The sequence below is a fragment of the Hylobates moloch genome, unplaced genomic scaffold (assembly GCF_009828535.3).
Source record: "Hylobates moloch isolate HMO894 unplaced genomic scaffold, HMol_V3 SCAFFOLD_4, whole genome shotgun sequence".
NCBI lineage: Eukaryota > Metazoa > Chordata > Mammalia > Primates > Hylobatidae > Hylobates > Hylobates moloch.
In genome coordinates this window covers 47,104,457-47,122,148 of record NW_026652279.1, presented here as the reverse complement: position 1 = coordinate 47,122,148, position 17,692 = coordinate 47,104,457, and the positions used below count along the sequence as shown (strand labels likewise).

The window sequence follows — 17,692 nt, the reverse complement described above, 5'->3', positions numbered from 1 at the left end:
CCATTTAGGCTCTATCAGTGAGTTCTATCCTGAGATATCAGATCCAGTTTCACAGAATCTAAATGTCAATATTTACAAAGCTCTTTCCATCTTATATCCCGCTTCCTTTTTCTTTTATGCTCTTTCTACCCCTTTTCCTTCCTCCCTATTCCCTTGATCTCCTACATCATTCTGTTTTCCCATTTGCTCTCATTTCCTAACAACCCCCATCCCCATTAGTCAGTCCAAAATCTGTTCATCCCGCTATAGGCTTCAGTGATGGAAAAGAAAGGGCCCCAAACAAAGCCACCATCCAAAACAAGGAGCTCCAGAGGGTGGTGAATTGGTGATTGAGGTAAAGCCTGGGGACTGAGAATGTTCGCCGCTCTGGAGGTTCTTAGCCCGAAAAGTGATTAGGCATCAGCAGGCTTGATAGCTGTATCAAGCCTCATGATTTCAAAGCTTTCATGAGCTGACAAGGACTTGCTAATTTCAAACTTTCTAACCAATTACAATCACAAAGAACTCAGGACAACAATCAGTGAGCAAAATGAAACTGCTGGAGTGAAGCAGCCCTCGGCAGGTTTCACTCTTGTAGCTCTGCTACACAATGTGCAGCTGGGACTCTGCTTCAATAAGTAAATAAAAATACATTATAAAATACAAACATACACAATGGATCCCACTTGCTCTCTTGTTCCCAGTAAAGGGGTATGTACGAACGCTGTCTTGCATTCATTCAGTCCATTAATTTCTGATGGCGTTAATTAAAAACTTTTGATGATGGTTTGAATGGAAAATACCTCAAACAGTGTTTCCTTTATTGAAACACCAAGTTCCAAGTCTTGGATTATTAGGTTAAGCTCTGTCAGTAGTGAGACCAACATAAATGCTTTTCATACCATATGCTTTGACAAAAGAGAATAGTAATATTAATAATAAATAAATGAAAAGGAAGAAGAAAAAGTGTTTAGATTGAAAACTCCTTTACTTCACCAACCTTTTTTTTTTAAGGACTAAACTGAAAATCCAGGTCCCTGAATGTAGAACATATAATTTTAAAAAAAATCTTTTTTCAAATCTTTATAGAACATTCAAATCACCCAATGTTCCAGGACCTGAATTTTTTATATTTTAAAATGAAGAAAGCTGCTTAAAATAAGTGAATCAGCTGCTAAGTGATTTCTCTCTGTCTTTTCCTCTACTCTCTCTTTAAAAAGACTGGAAAATGCTTAAAATGGTATATGCAATTGATATGTGCAGCTTAAGGAGCTTAATATAATTACTGAGGACTCAGACTTTCTATTTAAAAATAGGATAGGGTAGGGTAATAGAAACTCTGAGTGGTGAGTATTCATCCCTTGTGACGGTGAGGTGTGGGAAATGTTTCCAAATGTTTAATCCACTGAGCAAGGTAAGGAGTGAGAAGCAGTTATTCACAGAATTTGGTGTCCTTCTGAAAACCTAGGGAAGCCTAGGAAATCCAGAGAACAACTGAGGAGGATAGTATGAGAGATGCTGTGCAAGAAACAAGCAAATAAAATACCCATTTCTTCAATCCAATGCTTTTGTGAAGTACTAAGCAAACCACCAAAACATTGATTGATTTTTAAGACTCTTCTCTAATTTTATTTTTTAATTACTCTTCCCTTTGTGTATTGGGGTCTGAAGCCTTGGGCACCCATTCTGAGAGGTCCTATAAATGTGTCTCACATATGCCCCTTTCTCTTTTGTTTTCTAATATACCTTTCTCTATCATTTTTCATTTCCCAACCTGTTTATTCTCATTGTCTGCAACGTCATCTGAATCCTTGAAAAACCACAAGACTTTCTCTTTATTCTCCCTGAAGGCCTTCATCACTCTTGTTCTTGTTTTGATCTACATATCTCTAACGAGAATGAAGTTCTCCATAAAGTCTAAGCAGTTTGGCAGAACTTCTTTCCTTCCCTCCCTAACCGCAGGCTGTATTGACCTCACCCTCTTGGATCAGTTTGCTAAAATGGCCTCCAAACTTTATGTGATATGATAGTGAACCTTCAACAACAACAACAACAATAACAACAACAACAACAATAACAAGAGCAACAGAATAACTTCAGTGTAAGGCATGTGAGAAAAATACGCAGAGTAATAGAACTAAAACTCCATAAGGGAAATGGGCCTGAGCAAACCACAACATGGTTTGTTAACAAAATGTATGTTATTTGTTAACAAAATGTATGATTTTTCCCCAGAGTACATTGATAGAGGATATTGCCTACAAAGGACCAGTAAATGTAAATTAACTAACAGATATGTAGCAAATGAATGCATTTAAAGATGATTTCCAGCTGAAATGATTTTTTTTTTTTTTTTTTTTTTCTGGAGACCAAGTTTTTGTTAAACTTAATCCTTACTCTCTTTCCTTTCCAGCAGCAGAAACATCTGGTCGGTTTTAGATTCCCCTTGGATTTCCAACTTCAAAGGGAATTATAAAGAATAACAAATTCATGTACCGGCACTAAAAAAAAATTAGAGCAGCAGGAGAGAATGGTAAAATTGTCCTTATTTGACTGCTAGTGACAGGCGCCACAGGCAGAACCATGAGAAAAGACAAAGGCAAGATCACCAGTTGACAACCAGAGTTCCTGCAAGAGACTGAATCTTTGGCTACATGCAAATATGCACAGGGCCCTTAACAATCCATAAGGAGATTTACTTGCTTAAGGAAAATAAATAGGTAAATAAATAAAAGGAGTTGAAAGGTTAAAAAAAAAAAAAAAAAGAAAGAAATGAGTTCATGTTTGCCTGTCACATAGTTTGTTGAAATAATAACAAATAAACCAATAAATGCTTGTTGAAAGAATGACCTCGAAATAATTTTAAAGATCCACTTAGCCCCTTGGGTTTTATTTGATTTAAAGAAAATTGTGAGAGTTCTGATTCTACAAAGGGCTGGATAAGTCATCCAAGAAATAATACAGGCTCTTAAGAGTCACTAAACTTGGATCTCCAAAGGTCTTAAAAGTAGTTTCTGTTTCTTCTTTCGCTCCGGATCCTTATTATCAAAAGATGTGACCAGAAATCAAAGTCTTCCCAGTGGCCGGGCGCAGTGGCTCACACCTGTAATCCCAGTACTTTGGGAGGCCAAGGGAGGTGGATCACTTGAGGCCAGGAGTTTGAGACTGGCCTGGACAACATGGTGAAACCCTGTCTCTACTAAAAATACAAAAATTAGCTGGGTGTGATGGCGTGCATCTGTAATCCCAGCTACTTGAGAGGCTAAGGCATGAGAATCACTTGAACCGGGGAGACGGAGGTTGCAGTGAGCCAAGATTGCACCACTGCAATACAGCCTGGGTGACAAAGTGAGACTCCATCTCAAAAAAACAACAAAACAACAACAACAAAAAACCAAACTAACTGTTCAGTACATGCTCAGTACTTGGGTGATGGGATCATTCATACTCCAAACCTCAGCATCAACATAATATACCCAGGTAACAAGCCTGCACATGTATCCTCTGAATCTAAAATAAAAGTTGAAAAAAAAAAAAAGAAATTTGTAATTGTGTCAAGTTGTGTTTGACATCACTTTATAGAAATGGATTTATTCTTCTCCTCTATCATTTTCTTAGCAAAACTGAAACACACTTCTAGAGTGCAGGTCTTGATATAATCAGACATGAGAAAATGAGAACAGTTAGAGAAAATACAATTTTGCCATTGTAATTACCTCTTACAAACAGCCTTTCCTCTTTCCTGTTTTATGTGCAATGTGTACAGCAACAACAATAAAAATAAACAAAGACATGATTAACCAATCAACTTGTTTCTCCAAAGAGAGAAATAGTTAAGGGCTAAAGTGCCTTTCAATAATTAATTATAAGAGTCTTTAAATGTAGTATTCAGAGGTTACAGATTTCCATACTACAAATACTTAGGTTGATTCACAGAGTGGCCATAAAATACCCAGAAAGCAAATTACTTTTGACCAAAATGTATACACCAACAGTATGGTTAGGAATGTTTTCACAGAAGAGGACAGAACATACAGAACCAGTTCTTTATGGAGCCTAGCATAGTGTCTCATGGACCAATCCACATAAGATAAGACCATCTACAGAGCATATTCTTCATATCACAGACTCTAGGTAAGAAGAAAGTATTCTCTAGGTAAGAGGAGAAAAACAAGTGAAGATTTCTTTCGTTAACACTTCCACCATGAAAGGAATGAGTTGACTACAGAACCATTTTCTTGAATATTTTTGTCTTGAGTGGGGTTTTTATCCTTCGTTCACCACCCTAGGTAGAGCAGAATCACCAGAGTTATCTCATTACGGTAATGTCATAAATCCCATCCTATGGCAGTTGTGCATGATCCTGTGTTATGCATCCAATAAAGTTTATTCAGAAAATATGTCAGCTTCATTAAACAGGGATCTGATGATCTGAACAAACCACTTATCTTGCTTTTGTGACATGTATTGGTATCCTTAGGTCTAAAATGAAAATCTTGGTTGGTGGGGGTATTTGCCAAGGATTCCCTGCCTTATGTAAGCAGAATCATCTAATCACAATTCTGAGCTTAACTGGGGGGGAAGGAGGTGGAAGGTGTATTGTACTAGTTCTAAGAAATGTCTTACAGCTTGAGGATACGTGAGGTCACAAATGTAACAACAGTTGAACTAGCACCAAGAGCCAAAGAGGCCAATGATAAGGAAACGTGAAGCAAGAGAAAAAGGTGTACGTGTACATACACCAAGAAGCAAATGCTATCATTAATAATAATAATTGTTATTACAGCTATTAGAATGATGAGGCATTCATGGTTCACTTGGGTGAAATATATAATACATAAGCTAGAAAGAACCGTGGGTAAACTTATGGTTCTTTTTAAAAGGCAGTTTATATTCTAGGTTTATGTGATATGAGACACATAATTTAATACCACATGTAAGAACAGGATGCTGAAAGAAGTGAAGAAGACTTGCAGCTTTAAAATAGTATAATGGCTAGTTCCTACCGGTCTTTTCTTGTGACACCTGCCTTAGCCAAGCCATCCAATATAGTTCTAACCTTTTCTGGTATTTTAATGATGATGACAGGCCCAGAGTAAAGGAGACGAAATAATCAGAAGATTCAGAGGGGAAAAAGAAATAGAAAGAAAAAAAAAAGAGTTTGTATTGTTTATACCATCTAATTTGACAAATTTTATATATGCTCTCTGTTTGCTTGGGATAGTTTATTGCTAATGTTATGACTTTCTCTTTTTTTTCATGTGCTTTGCTCTACCAGTTTTGGCTGAAAATATTTTGTATATGTCCATACTGTAAACCCTCATATTTTTCTAGAGATTTAGTGTGGTGGGGAAACTTTTTTTTCTTCCCCAAGGGTTAGGCACATCAATATTCTAGCTACTCACTTTCGAGGCCAATGGAAAATGTGCTCCTAAGATTAAATAGACCTGAGTAACACATAAATTCAGTTTATACTGATGCAGTATGTTGCATAGTTACATCCTGAATTTCTGATGATTGTAATACACCTGTTGAACAACACATCACTACTGAATAGTCACTGACCTACAATTCAAAGACAGTGAGACAGCAGAAGACTACAGACAGGTTCTCTACAGATAGCCTGATTTGTACAGAGCATTCCTCATCTGTGGAACTCTGTGTGGAAAGGATCTAGGCCAGCCATGGAAAGCTGGCTCATAGAGGGTTCTCTAAAATATTTTTAGAATAAACTAGAGCAATAATACAAGCACAGAGAGCCCCTTTGTTATACAATGCATAATTTCTTTCCCCCCAAACAGGGTGTTTAAAAATATGATTCAGATTTTTATTATATAATTCCCCCTTTTACATATTTCTAAATGCCTCACATACCCATCACATGTTTTCCATGTCTGCCAATAACCTTAATTAAAAATTATAAACTTTTAAAGCCAATGTTACATTTGATTTAAGTAGATTTGCCGTATTTATCTGGTATTGGTTGGCTGCAGCCAGACTGGAGTTCTAAGTAATCAGGGGACTATGCTTTCCTTTCACCTCAGGTAAGAAATTGTATTCAACACATGCTTAAACCCAACAATAAGTATAATTAATGCTGTATAGATCTGGCATGCAAATTAGCATCCTAAATTTGAGTCAAGTAAAAAAAGTACCAAAAGAAAATAGTTCCCCCAAGAAACCTAGCCAAATCTGTGAAATATTTCTCTAGGCAACCAAATTGCCCTGTGGCTAAGATGTGTCTAAGAATACCAGGAAACTCACTGATGAGATTTTACAATCAATTGTTACATGTTAGAAAATATGATGTCAGGATACTATGAAGAAAAGTACTACTATACATAATAATAAGAACTATTTATCTGAATAGTTTTTAACATTAACATGTAAAAAATATCCCGATGGATCTGAAATAATGATGTACTAAATGCTACAATGTCTGGTGTTTGCTTCAACATAACATGGCGATATAGTGAGAAAATAACAGGCCATCAGTTAGTCATTGTGCAAGCTGGTGATGAGTACATGGGAGTTCATTATAGTAATTTGTCTATATTCATGAATTTAAGATTTTTTATCATAAAAAATTTAAAAACATATACTGATTTGAACTTTTATTCGTTTATTATTTGTTGACTGATTCATTTACTGTTTATACAAGGTATTATTGAGATATAAATAATAATAATAATAATAATGCTCTTGTTGGGCATTTAGGTTAAATGGGCTATTTCTCTTCAGGAATATTATATATTTATTTTAAATGTTTATAAGGTCTATGTAATTACATATTTCTTAGGTTAAATTTTGAAAGCAGGACACAAAATTATATAGAAAGCATGACAACATCATGTTTTAAAAATATATCCTCAGGGGAAAATGAGAGTAAGGAAATATATCAAATGGTTATTAATGATTGGATTTAAATTATAGAAATAATTACTTTAATTTTTCTTCATTTTACTCCTATGTGTTTTTCTAAATTATTTTTAATGAGCATGTATCATTTTAAAATGAAAATAAATATTTATTCATTAGTGGAAAAGATATGCTCTCCTTTCCCAAGGAGCTTTTCATTTACTGAAACAGAGAAACTGCAAACACACAGCATTGCCCAGATAGTTTAAATCTCCATACCTAGAAGGGAAATACACCCACAGGAAAACAAACGTCAATACAGATTTTATCTGATCATAGAAACATAAAGAGCTTTCTCTGTGTTGGATAGCAATAGGGAAGAAACTGGCTTGTTTGCAAGCCAGCAAAAGCGTGAAATTCAGTCCTTTTTGTGATGAGATCATTTTGTGATAAATGCAAAAGGAGCGACAAATTAAAGTTACCAAATAAGCCTTTCCCTTGAGCTCCTGAGGCTTACACTAATATGAGTTTCTTTTGGGGTAGCATAGCAAGTAAAGCATGGGAGTGGGGAGGGAGGTGGAGCTACAATCCCGAAGGCTCCTGGCCTTCACTGGTGAGATGGATATGCTCAGAGAGACAGAGATAGATGTGCAACAGAATCAGAAACAACAACACAGTGACAACTATGGATTATGCACAATGGATATGGAAAGTCTCTGTTAGAAACCTATCTTTATTACCCCAAGAGATTATTTCCCTCAGTTTATGCACATTCATACAAAGCAAAGTCAAGAGTGTAACTTTTAAAGGTTTGGATGAATATGATGTTCATGACTAAACAGGCCTAGATGGAGCCAGGTAGAATACAGTTAGATGCCAGGCAAGTCACCCTTTTCCTCCTCCTCCCTCTCCAGTATATTTGCCAGTGCATTTCAATGCAGGTCAGCCTCTAGCAAAGTCAGCTGTTTCAAGCTCTGATTGGATAATACTTTATCTACACACCCTCAGTCTTGACCTGCACTCTTCTCCCAGTCATGGAAATATCAAGAATTCTAGAAGGCCACAATATCAATCTTTTTGAAACTTAACAAACTTTACAAATTTTCACTACAAGACACCCAGAAAAATCTTTAAACCTATGCGTACCTGTAGCCCTAGTCTTGGTCCTCTTACTTAATTGGTAAAAGAGGATAGCCTTATTTATGTCTTTGAAGGATATTTTCCTTTTCTGCTTGTTGGTAAGTGCAAGAGCAATCATGTCTGATTTTAAGATTGATCCAAATGAAGGAAATGCATTTCAAATTTACAGAATACCATAGAATACTAATGGGTAGTTCAAAGTATCAGTAAATGTGTTTGGAGGGTTTTGAGTTTTTTCAAAACATACAATGTTCCACACAGGAAACATCAGTGCCCAACTTCACCCTATCACTCTTTCTGTCCACTCAGGAGTCTCCTTTGGAAATATATCTCTCTGGAGGATCTTCCAAACAAGTCCTTTGAATACTTCCATCTTGTTTAGCAGAGTCATTCTAAAATATTTGTCAAAATCTGTGATAATAGGTTCTGGAGATCATGTTTCTTATTCTTCTAAATGCTGGTATTTCAAATGAACAAATAGGATATTAAAGATCTGTCCTTTACCAATGTCAAAATATGTCCTGTCAAAATTTAGTATTGCTAAAGTTTAGACCCAAAGACTCACCACAGCCTTTGGATCTCATATTTTCTAAGGTTCATGGAAAGATATTTGACTTCTTTGCACCTCAATATTTTGGACTGCCATTTAGAGATAATGAGAGTTACTTACCAGACAGCAATGTCATGAGGAATATCCTGTTAGTAATGATGAAACATTCTGAAATAAAAAGAGTACGGGTAAGTGTTAGGTATTTATTTTAATAAATGTATGACAACATGGTAATCATAGAAAATAACCTATTTATTCCTCACTTTGGGATACTAAGTGGTAGTATATAAAAAGTAAAGGATGTTTCCCTTTGGGAATGGAAATAGAATTGTGCACTAAGAAAGTAGCTTTCGTAACTGCCTGCATGTTTAAGGTCTCTAACCAGTTGCAACCAGTTATGAATGACTTGCTGCCCATTTCTGCAATTCACTGTAACTTGTGTTGAGAAGGTTATGCTTTATGGTTAATTATCCATGGTCTGTTTAAAAAAATAAATCAAACCATTGTAAACCACTAGGATTTGCAGCTCCATCTGAACTTTACTGTAATTTTGATCAAACATTTTGTACATAAAAACAAACTGGTTTCTCTTTGTTTTTAGTTGTTTGTTATTTGTGTTATAAATATTGTGGCAATGGTGGGAGAATAAGCTATGGATTATTTACCCTCGGTTTCATGAGTTGTGAGTTATTGGCCTTATCCTCCTTTATAAGTATAAATAAATGTATAGTATTATATTCCACGTCCTGTAAGACAAATGGAACGAGTGAACTGAAACCTTTTAGATCCAAAATCTTTTATGCAAAGTCATAGAACAACAAAACAAAACCCAAATTAACATTTAAAAAGCTTCTACCGTGGAGCAACAAAGTCTTTAAATATTATATAATCTGCATTTTAAAAATTGCTCATCTAACAGGCAGCAGTCTATCCATCATTCTACAAGCTTTTCAATGCCTTTAACATTTAGAAGTTACAGGTGGTTTTCCCACAGATCACCCAGCACCCCCAATACCACTACCACAATGAAAGCCTTGAAAATGGGCGGCATGATTACTTTAAGCCAAAACTGATTTAGAAAAATCAGGAATTCGTGTAGCTAAAAGTAATGAAACACTATATAAAAGAAGAACTCTACAGAATTTTTTATAGTTACCATCCTGGGACCTATATAAACAAAAGAAGTCCAAAAACAATTGTCCAGAGAAAATGAGAAAAGCCAAGATTCAATGGACCCTGTGGCAGAGTGCATGAGGAGCATACTCGATAGCTAGAATCATAAGTATCTAACACATTTGCATATGAAACTTAATGAGGATCACCAAGGTAGCTTGCCAAAAATTATGTTTGTTAAATCAGCCAACAGTCTATGCAGCACTGACCCCTAAAAAGAACCTCTAGGAAAGATGTAAAATTGTCTTCTGAAATTTGCTTCTTTTATAAAGGCAGAAAGGATGAAAAGGCCTTTCTCATAAAATGAAGTGATCGGTCCACTACTAGAGCCTGAAGAGTTCTGTATCAGATTTCTTCTTACTCTTTATTACTTGCACAGCTTACTGCTTACCTGCATCAGCAGTCTGCAGGGTTGGCCATAGCAGGTCCCTTACCAGTTCACTGAAACACGGAAAATATTTATGATGGTACTATTATGTGCCAGACACAACTGGACGGATTCTGCTTGAAAAGGTAAGTCAGTAACTGAGGTTCTCGTTCCACATTAAAAGAAAAAATCTATCCCTACTGCCAACAGCAATAAGAACAGAAGCTAGGGTGAAACAGTTGTCAAAGACTTACGAAAAATTCGAAACTGTTTAAAATTCTCCCTAGCTTCTTTTCTTGCATGTCCAAGTAACAGAAAGCTTAGGCCTGCCACCTGTCCTAAGCCTGGATCCCATATTAAAAAAATAAAAAAAAAACAGAAAAATGAGAAACAGCTAATGTGTTCCCAAGGCCTTGGTTACAATAGAAAATGAGAGCCGAGAAGTCTACATTGGCACACATCGAGATTTGAAAGGTCAGTCCTGCCCTAGTATGGTTCAGAGAGCATGAAAACCCACCAAGATGAAAATGGAAGCTATTCTGACAACAGGAGGCAGGGAAAAAGTTCGAAGAATTTTCCTCTGCTTCTTTTATAACGAGATACTTTCAACTATTTTTGACAACCAATAAAGTGCAAATCTCCCTCACTTTTGTGTTCTAAGTCTTTTTTTTTTTTTTTTAATCTAAGCAACCCATTTGAAAAGTAGGGTACTCAGAGTAACTTCTTGTATACAGAACTACACATTTAAAAAGCTTTGTGCAGATTGTTAATCATATTAAAATTACATCATAAACAATGCACTTTACATGGTGCAAATGTTTTATGTTTTTTTCTTTTGACAATCAGGCACCTACATGCAAAACTGCATATTGGAATCCAAATCCAACTATAATACATGGAGAGGAACCCTTAGAAAAATGCCTGTGGGAATATGATATCCCAGTTAGAGACTAGAATATTCTGACCAATTTTCATTATTTCTCTGTAATAAATTTATCTGAGCTATAGACCCTGTTAAGAAAATAAAGCTAAATGGAAAAGTATTAATAAAATACATTAAATATATATACTAGCTTAGTCATTATTCATACTAAGATCAGAAAAGATTTCCGCAAGTCATCAGAAATACAGAGATGGGATAATACCAATAATCTCGATCATCCAGTTGTTAAAACGGAGAACCACAAATTTGGGCAATAATAGTTTTGATTTTTATCTTTTGCACCAGATTTTTCCATGCAAAGGAATTCTAAATTGCAATAGTTAACACACAAGACAGTGTTAAACAAATTCATAACTTTAGTAAAATTAAATGAACCAATTTCTTATGGCGTTAATAACCAGAAGTAAAGTATGATCTTAAAGAATGATGCTGATCCGGGGTGGAGCCAAGATGGCCGAATAGGAACAGCTCCGGTCTCCAGCTCCCAGCCCCAGCGACACAGAAGACGGGTGATTTCTGCATTTCTGCTTGAGGTACCGGTTTCATCTCACTAGGGAGTGCCTAACAGTGGGTGCAGGACAGTCGGTGAAGCGCACTGTGCGCGAGCCGAAGCAGGGCGAGGCATTACCTCACTCGGGAAGCGCAAGGGGTCAGGGAGTTCCCTTTCCTAGTCAAAGAAAGGGGAAACAGATGGCACCTGGAATATCGAGTCAGTCCCACCCCAATACTGCGCTTTTCCAACGGGCCTGGAAAACGGCACACTAGGAGATTGTGTCCCGCACCTGGCTCGGAGGGTCCTGTGCCCGTGGAGTCTCGCTGATTGCTAGCACAGCAGTCTGAGATCAAGCTGCAAGGCGGCAGCGAGGCTGGGGGAGGGGCGCCCGCCATTGCCCAGGCTTGCTTAGGTAAACAAAGCAGCCAGGAAGCTCGAACTGGGTGGAGCCCACCACAGCTCAAGGAGGCCTGCCTGCCTCTATAGGCTCCACCTCTGGGGGCAGGGCACAGACAAACAAAAACTCAGAAAGAACCTCCACAGACTTAAAGGTCCCTGTCTGACTGACAGCTTTGAAGAGAGTAGTGGTTCTCCCAGCACGCAGCTGGAGATCTGAGAACGGACAGACTGCCTCCTAAAGTGGGTCCCTCACCCCTGAGCAGCCTAACTGGGAGGCACCCCCCCAGTAGGGACAGACTGACACCTCATTCAACCGGGTACTCCTCTGAGACAAAACTTTCAGACGAACTATCAGACAGCTGAATTTGTGGTCTCACGAAAATCCGCTGTTCTGCAGCCACCGCTGCTGACACCCAGCCAAACAGGGTCTGGAGTGGACCTCTAGTAAACTCCAACAGACCTGCAGCTGAGGGTCCTGTCTGGTAGAAGGAAAACTAACAAACAGAAAGGACATCCACACCAAAAACCCATCTGTACATCTCCATCATCAAAGACCAAAAGTAGATAAAACCACAAAGATGGGGAAAAAACAGAACAAAAAAACTGGAAACTCTAAAAAACAGAGCACCTCTCCTCCTCCAAAGGAACGCAGTTCCTCACCAGCAACGGAACAAAGCTGGATGGAGGATGACTTTGATGAGTTGAGAGAAGAAGGCTTCAGACGATCAAACTACTCTGAGCTACGAGAGGAAATTCAAAACAATAGGAAAGAAGTTAAAAACTTTGAAAAAATATTAGAAGAATGGATAACTAGAATAACCAATGGAGAGAAGGGCTTAAAGGAGCTGATGGAGCTGAAAGCCAAGTTTCGAGAACTACGCGAAGATTGCAGAAGCCTCAGTAGCAGATGCGATCAACTGGAAGAAAGGGTATCGCTGATGGAAGATGAAATGAATGAAATGAAGAGAGAAGGGAAGTTTAGAGAAAAAAGAATAAAAAGAAATGAACAAAGCCTCCGAGAAATTTGGGACTATGTGAAAAGACCAAACCTACGTCTGATTGGTGTACCTGAAAATGATGGGGAGAATGGAACCAAGTTGGAAAACACTCTGCAAGATATTATCCAGGAGAACTTCCCCAATCTAGCAAGGCAGGCCAGCATTCAGATTCAGGAAATACAGAGAACGCCACAAAGATACTCCTCGAGAAGGGCAACTCCAAGACACATAATTGTCAGATTCACCAAAGTTGAAATGAAGGAAAAAATGTTAAGGGCAGCCAGAGAGAAAGGTCGGGTTACCCACAAAGGGAAGCCCATCAGACTAACAGCTGATCTCTCAGCAGAAACTCTACAAGCCAGAAGAGAGTGGGGGCCGATATTCAACATTCTTAAAGAAAAGAATTTTCAACCCAGAATTTGCTATCCCGCCAAACTAAGCTTCATAAGTGAAGGAGAAATAAAATACTTTACAGACAAGCAAATGCTGAGTGATTTTGTCACCACCAGGCCTGCCCTAAAAGAGCTCCTGAAGGAAGCACTAAACATGGAAAGGAACAACCGGTACCAGCCACTGCAAAAACATGCCAAATTGTAAAGACCATCGAGGCTAGGAAGAAACTATAGCAACTAACGAGCAAAATAACCAACTAACATCATAATGACAGGATCAGATTCACACATAACAATATTAATGTTAAATGTAAATGGGCTAAATGCTCCAATCAAAAGACACAGACTGGCAAACTGGATAAGGAGTCAGGACCCATCAGTGTGCTGTATTCAGGAAACCCATCTCATGTGCAGAGACACACATAGACTCAAAATAAAGGGATGGAGGAAGATCTATCAAGCAACTGGAAAACAAAAAAAGGCAGGGGTTGCAATCCTAGTCTCTGATAAAATAGACTTTAAACCAACAAAGATCAAAAGAGACGAAGGCCATTACATAATGGTAAAGGGATCAATTCAACAAGAAGAGCTAACTATCCTAAATATATATGCACCCAACACAGGAGCACCCAGATTCATAAAGCAAGTCCTCAGTGACCTACAAAGGGACTTAAACTCCCACACAATAATAATGGGAGATTTTAACACCCCACTGTCAACATTAGACAGATCAACGAGACAGAAAGTTAACAAGGATATCCAAGAATTGAACTCAGCTCTACATAAAGTGGACCTAATAGACATCTACAGAACTCTCCACCCCAAGTCAACAGAATATACATTTTTTTCAGCACCACACCACACCTATTCCAAAATTGACCACATAGTTGGAAGTAAGGCTCTCCTCAGCAAATGTAAAAGAACAGAAATTATAACAAACTGTCTCTCAGACCACAGTGCAATCAAACTAGAACTCAGGATTAAGAAATTCACTCAAAACTGCTCAACTACATGGAAACTGAACAACCTGCTCCTGAATGACTATTGGGTACATAATGAAAAGAAGGCAGAAATAAAGATGTTCTTTGAAACCAACGAGAACAAAGATACAACATACCAGAATCTCTGGGACACATTCAAAGCAGTGTGTAGAGGGAAATTTATAGCACTAAATGCCCACAAGAGAAAGCAGGAAAGATCCAAAATTGACACCCTAACATCACAATTAAAAGAACTAGAAAAGCAAGAGCAAACACATTCAAAAGCTAGCAGAAGGCTAGAAATAACTAAAATCAGAGCAGAACTGAAGGAAATAGAGACACAAAAAACCCTTCAAAAAATTAATGAATCCAGGAGCTGGTTTTTTGAAAAGATCAACAAAATTGATGGACCGCTAGCAAGACTAATAAAGAAGAAAAGAGAGAAGAATCAAATAGATGCAATAAAAAACGAAAAAGGGGATATCACCACCGATCCCACAGAAATACAATCTACCATCAGAGAATACTACAAACACCTCTATGCAAATAAACTAGAAAATCTAGAAGAAATGGATAAATTCCTTGACAAATACACCCTCCCAAGACTAAACCAGGAAGAAGTTGAATCTCTGAATAGACCAATAACAGGCTCTGAAATTGTGGCAATAATCAATAGCTTACCAACCAAAAAGAGTCCAGGACCTGACGGATTCACAGCTGAATTCTACCAGAGGTACAAGGAGGAACTGGTACCATTCCTTCTGAAACTATTCCAATCGATAGAAAAAGAGGGAATCCTCCCTAACACATTTTATGAAGCCAGCATCGTCCTGATACCAAAACCTGGCAGAGACATAACCAAAAAAGAGAATTTCAGACCAATATCCTTGATGAACATTGAGGCAAAAATCCTCAATAAAATACTGGCAAACCGAATCCAGCAGCACATCAAAAAGCTTATCCACCATGATCAAGTGGGCTTCATCCCTGGGATGCAAGGCTGGTTCAACATACGCAAATCAATAAATGTAATCCAGCATATAAACAGAACCAAAGACAAAAACCACATGATTATCTCAATAGATGCAGAAAAGGCCTTTGACAAAATTCAACAACCCTTCATGCTAAAAACTCTCAATAAATTAGGTATTGATGGGACGTATCTCAAGATAATAAGAGCTATCTATGACAAACCCACAGCCAATATCATACTGAATGGGCAAAAACTGGAAGCATTCCCTCTGAAAACTGGCACAAGACAGGGATGCCCTCTCTCACCACTCCTATTCAACATAGTGCTGGAAGTTCTGGCCAGAGCAATCAGGCAGGAGAAGGAAATAAAGGGTATTCAATTAGGAAAAGAGGAAGTCAAATTGTCCCTGTTTGCAGATGACATGATTGTATATCTAGAAAACCCCATTGTCTCAGCCCAAAATCTCCTTAAGCTGATTAGCAACTTCAGCAAAGTCTCAGGATACAAAATTAATGTACAAAAATCACAAGCATTCTTGTACACCAATAACAGACAAACAGAGAGCCAAATCATGAGTGAACTCCCATTTACAATTGCTTCAAAGAGAATAAAATACCTAGGAATCCAACTTACAAGGGATGTGAAGGACCTCTTCAAGGAGAACTACAAACCACTGCTCAATGAAATAAAAGAGGATACAAACAAATGGAAGAACATTCCATGCTCATGGGTTGGAAGAATCAATATCGTGAAAATGGCCATACTGCCCAAGGTCATTTATAGATTCAATGCCATCCCCATCAAGCTACCAATGACTTTCTTCACAGAATTGGAAAAAACTACTCTAAAGTTCATATGGAACCAAAAAAGAGCCCGCATCGCCAAGTCAATCCTAAGCCAAAAGAACAAAGCTGGAGGCATCACGCTACCTGACTTTAAACTATACTACAAGGCTACAGTAACCAAAACAGCATGGTACTGTTACCACAACAGAGACATAGATCAATGGAACAGAACAGAGCCCTCAGAAATGACGCCGCGTAGCTACAACTATCTGATCTTTGACAAACCTGACAAAAACAAGAAATGGGGAAAGGATTCCCTATTTAATAAATGGTGCTGGGAAAACTGGCTAGCCATATGTAGAAAGCTGAAACTGGATCCCTTCCTTACACCTTATACAAAAATTAATTCAAGATGGATTAAAGACTTATATGTTAGACCTAAAACCATTATAATCCTACAAGAAAACCTAGGCAATACCATTCAGGACATAGGCGTGGGCAAGGACTTCATGTCTAAAACACCAAAAGCAATGGCAACAAAAGCCAAAATCGACAAATGGGATCTCATTAAACTAAAGAGCTTCTGCACAGCAAAAGAAACTATCATCAGAGTGAACAGGCAACCTACAGAATGGGAGAAAATTTTTGCAACCTACTCATCTGACAAAGGGCTAATATCCAGAATCTACAATGAACTCAAACAAATTTACAAGAAAAAAACAAACAACCCCATCAAAAAGTGGGCAGAGGACATGAACAGACACTTCTCAAAAGAAGACATTTATGCAGCCAAAAAACACATGAAGAAATGCTCATCATCACTGGCCATCAGAGAAATGCAAATCAAAACCACAGTGAGATACCATCTCACACCAGTTAGAATGGCCATCATTAAAAAATCAGGAAACAACAGGTGCTGGAGAGGATGTGGAGAAATAGGAACACTTTTACACTGTTGGTGGGACTGTAAACTAGTTCAACCATTGTGGAAGTCAGTGTGGCGATTCCTCAGGGATCTCGAACTAGAAATACCATTTGACCCAGCCATCCCATTACTGGGTATATACCCAAAGGACTATAAATCATGCTGCTATAAAGACACATGCACACGTATGTTTATTGCAGCACTATTCACAATAGCAAAGAGTTGGAACCAACCCAAATGTCCAACAACGATAGACTGGATTAAGAAAATGTGGCACATATACACCATGGAATACTATGCAGCCATAAAAAATGATGAGTTCGTGTCCTTTGTAGGGACATGGATGAAACTGGAAAACATCATTCTCAGTAAACTATCGCAAGGACAAAAAACCAAACACCGCATGTTCTCACTCATAGGTGGGAATTGAACAATGAGAACTCATGGACACAGGAAGGGGAACATCACACTCCGGGGACTGTTGTGGGGTGGGGGGAGGGGGGAGGGACAGCATTAGGAGATACACCTAATGCTAAATGACGAGTTAATGGGTGCAGGAAATCAACATGGCACATGGATACATATGTAACAAACCTGCACATTGTGCACATGTACCCTAAAACCCTAAAGTATAATAAAAAAAAAGAAAAAGAAAAGAAAAAAAAAAAAAAAAGAATGATGCTGATCCAAGATACAAGGAGATCAAGTGCTTCAATAGTTCCTCCTCACACACTAAT

The 17,692-nt window shown here is 37.9% G+C and overlaps 1 protein-coding gene across 9 annotated transcripts in view; it reads right to left on the bottom strand.

Annotated features, from left to right (window-relative positions):
* The window catches only part of ZBTB20 (zinc finger and BTB domain containing 20), a 787,576-nt gene that overhangs the window by 367,310 nt on the left and 402,574 nt on the right, over positions 1 to 17,692 (bottom strand). For all 9 annotated transcript variants that reach the window (XM_058437478.1, XM_058437477.1, XM_058437476.1 and 6 more), the window contains one exon: positions 8,648 to 8,695. The gene's annotated coding sequence lies outside the window, so the exon portion shown is untranslated. The remainder of the gene's footprint in view (positions 1 to 8,647; positions 8,696 to 17,692) is intronic.